Genomic DNA, 10291 nt, shown 5'->3' with positions numbered 1-10291 from the left:
CCTCCCAAAGTGCTAAGATTAAGATGCCAGCTACCATGCACAGCCAAGCTATGGAAAATTTACTTCTATTTATGCTGGAAAATTGTTATGTATTACTATCATGCATTACATCAATCACTACACGCAAAGTAAAGTTCCACATGAGAAATTTACCTTTGAAATTTTAGATGTTATTTTATTTTTATTTATTTATTTTTTGAGACTGAATTTCACTCTTGTTGCCCAGGCTGAAGTATAATGGCGCGATATTGGCTGGTTGCAACCTCCACCTCCCGGATTCAAGCAATTCTTGTGCCTCAGTCTCCCAAGTGGCTGGGATTACAGGTGTCCACTACCAGGCCCAGCTAATTTTTGTATTTTTTCTTTTTTTAGTAGAGACGGAGTTTCATCGTTTTGGTGAAGCTGGTCTTGAACTCCTGACCTCGGGTGATCCACCAGCCTCAGCATTCCAAAGTGCAGGCATTACAGGAGTGAGCCACAGCACCTGGCCAGATTTTATTTTTTAATTAGTCCTTTAAAAATTTAAAAACCACTCCTATTTAACATAGTATTGGAAGTTCTGGCTAGGGCAATCAGGCAAGAGAAAGAAATAAAGGATATTCAAATAGGAACAAAGGAAGTCAAATTGTCTCTGTTTGCAGATGACATGATTGTATATTTAGAAAACCTCATCATCTCAGACCAAAATCTCCTTAAGCTGATAAGCACCTTCAGTAAAATCTCAGGATACAAAATCAATGTGCAAAAATCACAAGCATTCCTATACACCAATAATAGACAAACAGAGAGCCAAATCACGAGTTAAATTCCATTTACAATTGCTACAGAGAGAATAAAATACCTAGGAATACAACTAAGAAGCGATGCGAAAGACTTCTTCAAGAAGAACTACAAACCACTCTTCAAGGAAATAAGAAAGGACACAAACAAATGGAAAAACATTCCATGCTCATGGATAGGAAGAATCAATATCATTAAAATGGCCATACTACCCAAAGTAATTTATAGATTCAATGCTATCCCCATTAAGCTACCATTGACTTTCTTCACAGAACTAAAAAAAAACCACTTTAAATTTCATATGGAACCAAAAAAGAGCCTGTTTATCCAAGATGATCCTAAACAAAAAGAGCAAAGCTGGAGGCATCACGCTGGTTGACGTCAAACAATACTACAAGGCTACAATAACCAAAACAGCATGGAACTGGTACCAAAACAGATATATAGACCAATGGAACAGAACAGAGGCCTCAGAAGTAATGCCACACATCTACAACCATCTGATCTTTGACAAACCTGACAAAAACAAACAATGAGGAAAGGATTCCCTATTTAATAAATGGTGTTGGAAAAACTGGCTAGCCACATGCAAAAATCTGAAAATGAACCCCTTCCTTACACCTTATACAAAAATTAACTCAAGATGGATTAAATATTTAAATGTAAGACCTGCAATCATAAAAACCCCAGAAGAAAACCTAGGCAATACTGTTCAGGACATAGGCATGGGCAAAGACTTCATGACTAAAACACCAACGGCAATGGCAACAAAAGTACAATAATAATGAATATAATAATAAAATTATAATGTAGAATAATATATTAATATTATATAATACAATAATAAAATTATATAATAATAATTTTTAAAAAGCCAAAATTGACAAAGGGGATCTAATTAAACTAAAGACCTTCTGCACAGCAAAAGAAACTATCATCAGAGTGAACATGCAACCTACAGAATGGGAGAAAATTTTTGCAATCTATCCCTCTGACAAAGGGTTAATATCCAGAATCTATAAGGAATTTAAACAAATTTACAAGAAAGCCGGGCGCTGTGGCTCATGCCTGTAATCCCAGCACTTTGGGAGGCCAAGGCAGGTGGATCACCTGAGGTTGGGAGTTCAAGACCAGCCTGACCAACATGGAGAAACCCCATTCTGCTGAAAATACAAAATTAGCCAGTCATGCCCATAATCCCAGCTACTCAGGAGGCTGAAGCAGGAGAATCGCTTGAACCCAGGAATCAGAGGTTGCAGTGAGCCGAGATTGTGCCACTGCACTCCAGCCTGGGTGACAGAGCAAGATTCCGTATGAAAAAAAAAAAAAAGAGTCTGAAATGCTTTCCTCTTTCTGATGAGAATTGTGTAATTTGGTGGTTTTGTTGTTGTTGTTGTTTGTTTTGTTTTTACTGCTCTGGAAACTAGGAACTTCATGCCCAAGTTTTGATGCAGTTACAACAGCCCTTTCACTTCCATAAATTCTTACCTTACCTTGATTTGCCACTTCTATTTAATTAGCTTCATTGTATAACCTTTGTTTAGAATATTTTTGGGAAATTAATGGGGAATATATACAATAAATATATGAAATTAATCATATATGTCTCTAAGCTTTGCCTAATTTGTAGTTCAAGGTGCTGGCCCGACATCTCAAGGATGGCACTAAGAGGATCAGGGTTGGATGTAGACCACTGCCCAGCCTGCACAAGTGCCAGGATAGCCTGTCCTACAGCAGGATATCAGCAGGGTTGTCTTTCTTCACACAGAAAACATTCCATTATTAACATGAACTTCAATTGCAATAAGCCAGTGATTAAGGAAAGAACCAACATGTACATTCCGTAATTTAGATCTAAAATACAAACATCTAATGTGTATAGGGAATTTCCTCCTTCTTTCATCGAATCCTGCTTGCCTAGTGTGTTTCATGGATAACTTGCCACTCAGATATCCCAAGAAGCCCAAAAGCTAACACTGGGCCGACAAGGTTGGGATGATACCAGCAGTGGTTATGTTATCACCATTTAGTCATGTTATAGCTACAGGATCATGAAAATTTGTTCATGAGAGGCCGGGCGCGGTGGCTCACGCCTATAATCCCAGCACTTTGGGAGGCAGAGGCGGGTGGATCACGGGGTCAAGAGATCGAGACCATCCTGGTCAACATGGTGAAACCCTGTCTCTACTAAACATACAAAAAAAAAAAATTAGCTGAGCATGGTGGCATGTGCCTGTAGTCCCAGCTACTCGGGAGGCTGAGGCAGGAGAATTGCTTGAACCCAGGAGGTGGAGGTTGCGGTGAGCCGAGATCATGCCATTGCACTCCAGCCTGGGTAACAAGAGCGAAACTCTGTCTCAAAGAAAAAAAAAAAAGTTTGTTCATGAGAAATGCAAATTCAAATTACTCTTTCTACTGAGTTGGAATTTCTTTTAGAAATGCCTAGGGCCTTTTCATTCCTTAAATTCTAAGCACTGTTTGTCAATTCTTTTTTCCAAAATGGCTTCAAGTGTGAGATCTGAAAAGGCAACACTTCTGTTCTCTTCTAAGAGGTGTATGACTGTTTGTGTTTTAAACATGTTTGTCTGTAACTGAAAGTTAACTGACCCTAATGGCAAAAGTAGAAGCTGTTAGCTTGCACAAAAACTGTAACCACAGCTGCAGACAAAACAGGGCGGGCTGAAGGGATATGGGACAGATGCCATTAGCATCTGATGCAATATTTAGTTAAAGATGTTGCCTAAGGGCATGATGCCATGGGGAGCTTGGAAGAACCTGGCTAGAGGGCTGTGATAGGCATGGAGTTGCCCTACTCACCCCCTTCTCCATCTTCCCCATCAACGAAGACGTGCTGCCTAGCTGTAGGGCTTGCGATCAGTGGGTGGCCTCTAACTTTTGGCTCTTTGGGGGTCCTTGGTCTTCGGGGTGACCTCGGGTCACCCAAGGTTGCTGCCCTCTTGGGGCAGCGTCATCCAGCGACTAGGTGAAGCAGGATACACAGGCCCCATTGCAGTCTGAAGTGGATACTCTTGATAAGCACGGTTGCTCCAGGGTGCCCTCCCGGTAGACTGAGGCTGTGCTGGGTCCCCATCACAGTTTAATTTCTTCCTCTGCCCTGTCTGTTTTTCCTCCTTCCCTTCCCTTATGGATTTCTAATAAGTATCATGTGCCTCAAAATCCATCTCACTCTTTGCTTTTGGAGAACTTATCTCTTGACAAGTCCACCAGTTAAATTTTCCTGTCTTTATAGAGAGCACAAGGAGGAGCACCTTTTCCCCATAAAGACCTGCCTGCTGATGGGCTCTTGTTTTCTGTAAGACCAGGCACTTGGCCAAATTATATGCAAAGTTAGCAAGGAACTCTGGTCTTTTAATTATTTCAGTCATAGATGACGTGCCACTGTAGTCATGCGCCGGGCCCCTCAAGACATTCCAGGACAGACCATCCCTGACATCTCAGTTAGAACTGGATATTCTCTGGCTATTAGTGGAAACAGCTTCAACTCCAGAATGTTTCTGGTATTTGCTAGAGAATAAAGTGTGGAACACACAGATACAGCTATGCTTGCTGATCCTGCTCAGCCTGAACTCACATCACAAAAAAGGAGTGAGTTTCCAGAATGTTCAGCTGGCACCTCTTCTCACTTCTACAACTAGATGCTTGGTATAATGGAGATATTTTCTGATTGGATGAATATGTGCAGCAGTGTCTGTCATACTTTCCATTATGGGCAGCAAAACTCAGTGGGTGTCTTAGTCTGTTTTGCGCTGCTATAAAGGAATACCTGAGGCTGGGTAACTTATAAAGAAAAGAGGTTTATTTGACTCATGGTTCTGCAGGCTGTGCAGGAAGCATTAATGCCAACACTTGCTTCTGGGGAGGGCTCCAGGGAATTTCCACCCGTGGCTGGAGGGGAAGGGAAGCCACCTGTGACATGCCCACAGAGGGAGCAAGGGAGTAGTAGAAGGGAGGCCCCAGACCAGCAACCAGATCTCTGTGAATTAGTAGAGCAAGCCATCACTCATTACTGCAGGGAGGGCACAAAGGTATTCATGAGAGATCCACCCCCATGACCCAAACACCTCTTTTAGGCCCCACCTCCAACAAGGGGGGTCACATTTCGACGGGCCGTCTGGAGAGACAGACGCCCATACTACATCAGTGGTAAACACCCCACTCTGCCCACACTAGTTACATGCGTGAGCCAGTTCCTTAATCTCACTGAGAATGTGTTTCTCCATCTGTATCAGGGGGATAGTGATGCTTGGCTTACAAGTCTGTGCTGAGCATGACAACACATAATATATTTCAACACCTGGTACCAATCCTGACACTAAGCAATTTCTTCCTCTGCCCCGTCTGTTTTTCCTCCTTCCCTTCCCTTATGGATCTCTGGTAAGTATCAAGCTACGCTTAGGGTGAGATGGAGTTTGAGAAGCATGATACTCCAGTAAGGGTAGCTATTATAGCCCTGATAGTGACTGCTACTAGAATGCCCTCTTAGCAATCATTGCCTCATTAGTGTCTTTGGTAACTAAGACATGAAAAGAATATCGGGTCCATAAACTCTTGGGAAATTTCCCTGGCCTCCTGATGCCCACCAGCTTCATGGTGAAGCAGAAAGAGCTCACAGAGATCACAGAGTTTCACATAAGAATATGCCCGTTCATGTGTTAGCATCTTTCCCAATCTTCTCTTTCACAAACTTCTCAGCTCTTTTCATCCTCTTGACAAACCACGTCTCATAGAGAAGCAGTTGAGACTATTACAAAAGAGGCAAGAAAGTGGAGTGTCTGATGTTTGCTTCTCAGCTCTTCTCTTCATAGTGTGGGTAATGGTCACTTTGTGATTTCCCAAACTGTCAGCCCTGTTTCCCAGTGGCTCCAGGTGTTTGAGATGTGAAGCGAGCTTTTTAAAATGCCACTTAAATCCTCATGCCTTTTCCCTGATGTGAAGTGCAGCTAAGACAAATACTTTATACACATCCTGCGTAGGCAAGGTGAAGAATCACAGCTGTAGGTTTGTTTTTTGAGACAAGGTCTCGTTCTGTCACGAAGGCTGGAGTGCAGTGATACCATCATGGCTCACTGCAGCCTCAACCTCCTGGGCTCTAGAGATTCTCCTGACTCAGCCTCCCAAGTAGCTGGGACTACAGACATGCACCACCACGCCTGGCTAATTTTTAAATTTGCTGTAGAGATAGGGTCTCACTATGTAGCCTAGGCAGATCTTGAACTCCTGTGCTCAAATGATCCTCCCACCTCAGTCTCCCGAAGTGCTGGGATTTACAGGTGTGAGCCCTGCCCCCCTTGCCCCCCCACCTTGCTGTAGTTATTTACTTAGACTCTAAACCAAAGAACAGGCTTCAGTGCCCCAAGGCACAAGGGAATGGAGACAGGACAGGAGGATGTTGCCCACAGGTGAGGTTATAAAGGAATTTTATGAGAACAAACCTTAGGGAGATCAAAGGGACCGAGGGTCAATGCTTCCCCACCCTTAGAGAGCTGGAGAACAGGGACAAATATACAAGGCCCCAGCAGGTGACTGCAGACTTCTGACCCTTGGGCCCCATATTGCTTTGTTGGTTCCATTTTAGCATCTGCCTTTTACAGCATGTTCGCCAGTGATCATGTACCTAACTCTTCCTGTCTATTTTTGGTAAGTGTCCCCTGCAGTCTGACAGAGAACCAGAAATCCAGTTGTCCTAATGTATGCTAGTATTCTTTCCTCTCAAGTTTTTGTTGGTGGTGTTGTTGTTTGAGACAGGGTCTTACTTTGTCACCCGGGCTGGGGTGCAATGGTGTCATCATAGCTCAATGCAACCACAAGCTATTGGGCTCAAGCAAGCCTTCTGTCTTAGCTTCCTGAGTAGTTGGGCCCACTGAAGCACTGGGATTACATGTGTAAGCCACCACACTCAGGCCTCCTTTCAGGTTTTTTAAAATTTTGAAAAATACAGGCCAGGTGCAGTGGCTCACACCTGTAATCCCGGCACTTTGGGAGGCTGAGGTTGGCGGATCACCTGAGGTCCAGGAGTTCAAGACCAGCCTGGCCAACATGGTAAAACCCCCATCTACTGAAAATACAAAAATTAGCCAGGCTTGTGGCATGTGCCTGTAATCCCAGCTATTTGGGAGGCTGAGGCAGGAGAATTGCTTGAATGCAGAAGGTGAAGATTGCAGTGAGTCGAGATTGCACCATTGCACTCCGGCCTGGGCAACAAGAGTGAAACCCCATCAAAAAAAAAAAAAAAAGAAAGGAAGAAAAATACCAAACATGTATTATCTAGACTAAACCACTGTTAAAATTTTGTCACATTTACTATGTATCTATTTATATTTTTTCAGCAGCAATTTGATACAGACATATGTCACTTTAAGAATACCTCAGTTTCCATCTACCAAGAACAAAAATATTCTCTTACATAACCATAATATAATTACCACACTCAGAAAATGTAGTATGTGCACACAACACTATCTCTTGACATAGGTATTCAAAATTCCCCAACTGTCCCAGTGACATTCTTTATAGTGATTTTCCTGCAGCCCCAGATTCAATCAAGGATGCCACGTTGCATTTCCATGCCATGACTGATAATGACATGCTTGGCTTCCAACCTGAGAACTGACCCATATGAATTGCCTACTGGCAACTGCAGTTCACATCCATTACAATTCCCTTTCTCCACATGGATCTCTGTGATCAACACTGATACTGCATGGTTAAGCCAAAATCGGTGTCTTTCACTGTACCTCCCCTGGCTCCTTCCAACACATTACCAATCAAAGAACGCTCCAGATAGCCCAGGGTGCACCACAGCTGTTACCTGGGGCTTTCCTCATGTCATGCCCAAGGCATTCTAGCTGCCCTTCAATTGCATCCCTAACAATCTTGAATTGTATTTCTGACTCTAGGACTAGTTTTTAAGGCCCTCCAACTTGGATACTTGGTTTCCTTGTCTTTGACCATTGAGAAAAGACTTTGAATTAAACTCTTTGATCTTTCCTTCATTTGGTCACCTCAAACAGTAAACTGAATCACTTTAAACTACTGGCTTTGTAGGTCAAAAACAAATATTTCATAAGGTTCAGTGTAAAAAAAAATTATTCTTGAGCAACTTCAACACTTAGGAAACCTACAGCTGGACTAGCCCACTTGGCCAGCTCTGTAGATTGGCTGGCTCCCAGCTTTGTACACACCCCGTTTCAATTTTGCTTTCTCAACTAATTATTTTATTATACTCTCTTTTGATGCCTGATAAACGCTTTCTTGTTCCTTTTCAGAATTATTCAGTCTACTCTTGCTTATTTTTCAACATGAATGTTAGAATCAGCTTGTCTAGTACCAAAAGTACCTAGTTGGTCTTTTCCAGAAAGATTTACAGATCAACTTAGGAAGAACTGACATCTTAATAATTTTGGATGTTCCTATTCAAGAACAGAATAGGCCTTTTGATTTAATCACGTTATTTTTGTGTTCTTTATTAATCTTAATAAAAGATTTATTGAAATATTACTCAAATACCATAAAATATGCCATTTATTTAGCTTATTTATTTATCTTTTTTTTTTAGGACAGAATCTCACTCTGTTGTCCAGGCTGGAGAGCAGTGGCGTCATTAGCTCACTGTAATCTTGAACTCCTGGGCTCAAGTGATCCTCCTGCCTCAGCCTCCCAAGTAGCTGGGTCTATAGGCATGCACCACCACACCAAACTAATTTTGTAATTTTCTGTAGAAATGGGATCTCCCGATATTGTCCAGGCTGGTCTTGAATTCCTGACTTCAAGTGATCCTCCTGGCTTGGCCTCCCAAAACGCTGGAATTACAGGTGTGAGCCACCATGCCTGGTCAAAACATGCCATTTTAAACTGTATATATCACTGCTTTTTAGCATATTCACAGAGTTGCCTAACCATCATCACAACCAATGTTTGAACTATTCATCATTTCAAAAAGTAACTCCATAACCTTAACTATCACCCCAGTCCTTCATTCTCCCATCCCCTAGTAACCCCTAATCTACTTTATGTCTCTATGAATTTGTCTATTCTGGATAGCTCATCTAAAGGGAATCATATAATACATGGCCTTTTGTGACTGGCTTCTTTCACTTAGCATAATGTTTTCAAGGTTCAGCCATAGTGTAACAGATATCAGTATTTCCTTCCCTTTTCTAAAACAAAGTTGAGGTAGTCTGGGCACAGCGGTCATGCCTGTAATCCCAGCACTTTGGGAGGCCAATGTGGGAGGATGACCTGAGGTCAGGAGTTCAAGACCAGCTTGGCGTACATGGTAAAACCCTGTCTCTACTAAAAATATAAAAAATTAGCTGGGTGTAGTGGCGCATGCCTGTAATCCCAGCTACTTGGGAAGCTGAGGCAGGAGAATCGCTTGAACCTGGGAGATGGAGGTTGCAGTGAACCGAGATCAGGCCATCGTACCTCAGCCCGGGCGACAAGAGCAAGATTCCATCTCAAAAAAAAAAAAAAAATAGTTGTTTTAAAATCACATACGAAGTTTATCACCTTAACCATTTCTAAGTGTTCATTTCAATAGTGGTAACTTTATTCACATTGATATGCAACAGATCTCTAGAACTTTTCCATCTTGCAAAAGTGAAACTCTGTGATCACTGGACAGCTGCCCATTTCCGTCTCACTCCAGCCCCTGGTAACCACCCTTCTGCTTTCTGTCTATAGATTTGATTACTTTAGATACCAAATAGGTAAAATCATACAGCTTTGTCATTTTTTTTTTTTGAGATGGAGTTTGGCTCTTGTTGCCCAGGCTGGAATGCAATGGGGCGATCTCACAACCTTCACCTCCTGGGTTCAAGCGATTCTCCTGCCTCAGCTTCCTGAGTAGCTGGGATTACAGGCACGCGCCACCATGCCGGGCTAATTTTGTATTTTTAGTAGAGATGGGGTTTCTCCATGTTCGTCAGGCTGGTCTCGAACTGGCAACCTCAGGTGATCCACCCGCCTTGGCTTCCCAAAGTGCTAGGATTACAGGCATGAGCTACCGCACCCGGCCCAGTTTTCGTCTTTTTGTGACTGACTTATTTCTGTTAGTACAATGCCTTCAAGATTCATCAATGTTGTAGCATGTGACAGTATTTTCTTTTTTTTTTTAAGAGTGAGTGATGTTACAATTATAATAATTGCATACAATTATAATAACTGAATAATATTTACAATTGCATTGTATAAGCACTTTTTTTTTTTTTTTGAGATAGAGTCTTGCTCTGTCACCCAGGCTGGAGTGCAGTGGCGCAATCTTGGCTCACTGCAACCTTTGCCTCCCAGGTTCAAGCAATTCTCCTGCCTCAGCCTCCTGCCTCAGCCTCCCAAGTAGCTGGGACTACAGGCGCCTGCCACCATGCTGGGCTAATTTTTTGCATTTTTAGTAGATAGAGGGTTTCACCTTGTTAGCCAGAATGGTCTTAATCTCCTCACCTCGTGATTCACCCACCTTGGCCTCCCAAAGTGCTGGGATTACAGGCATAAG

Source organism: Sapajus apella, unplaced genomic scaffold (genome assembly GCF_009761245.1).
Source record: "Sapajus apella isolate SASKATOON/1434 unplaced genomic scaffold, GSC_monkey_1.0 scaffold243, whole genome shotgun sequence".
NCBI classification, from domain to species: domain Eukaryota; kingdom Metazoa; phylum Chordata; class Mammalia; order Primates; family Cebidae; genus Sapajus; species Sapajus apella.
Note: the sequence above shows the minus strand (reverse complement) of the source record.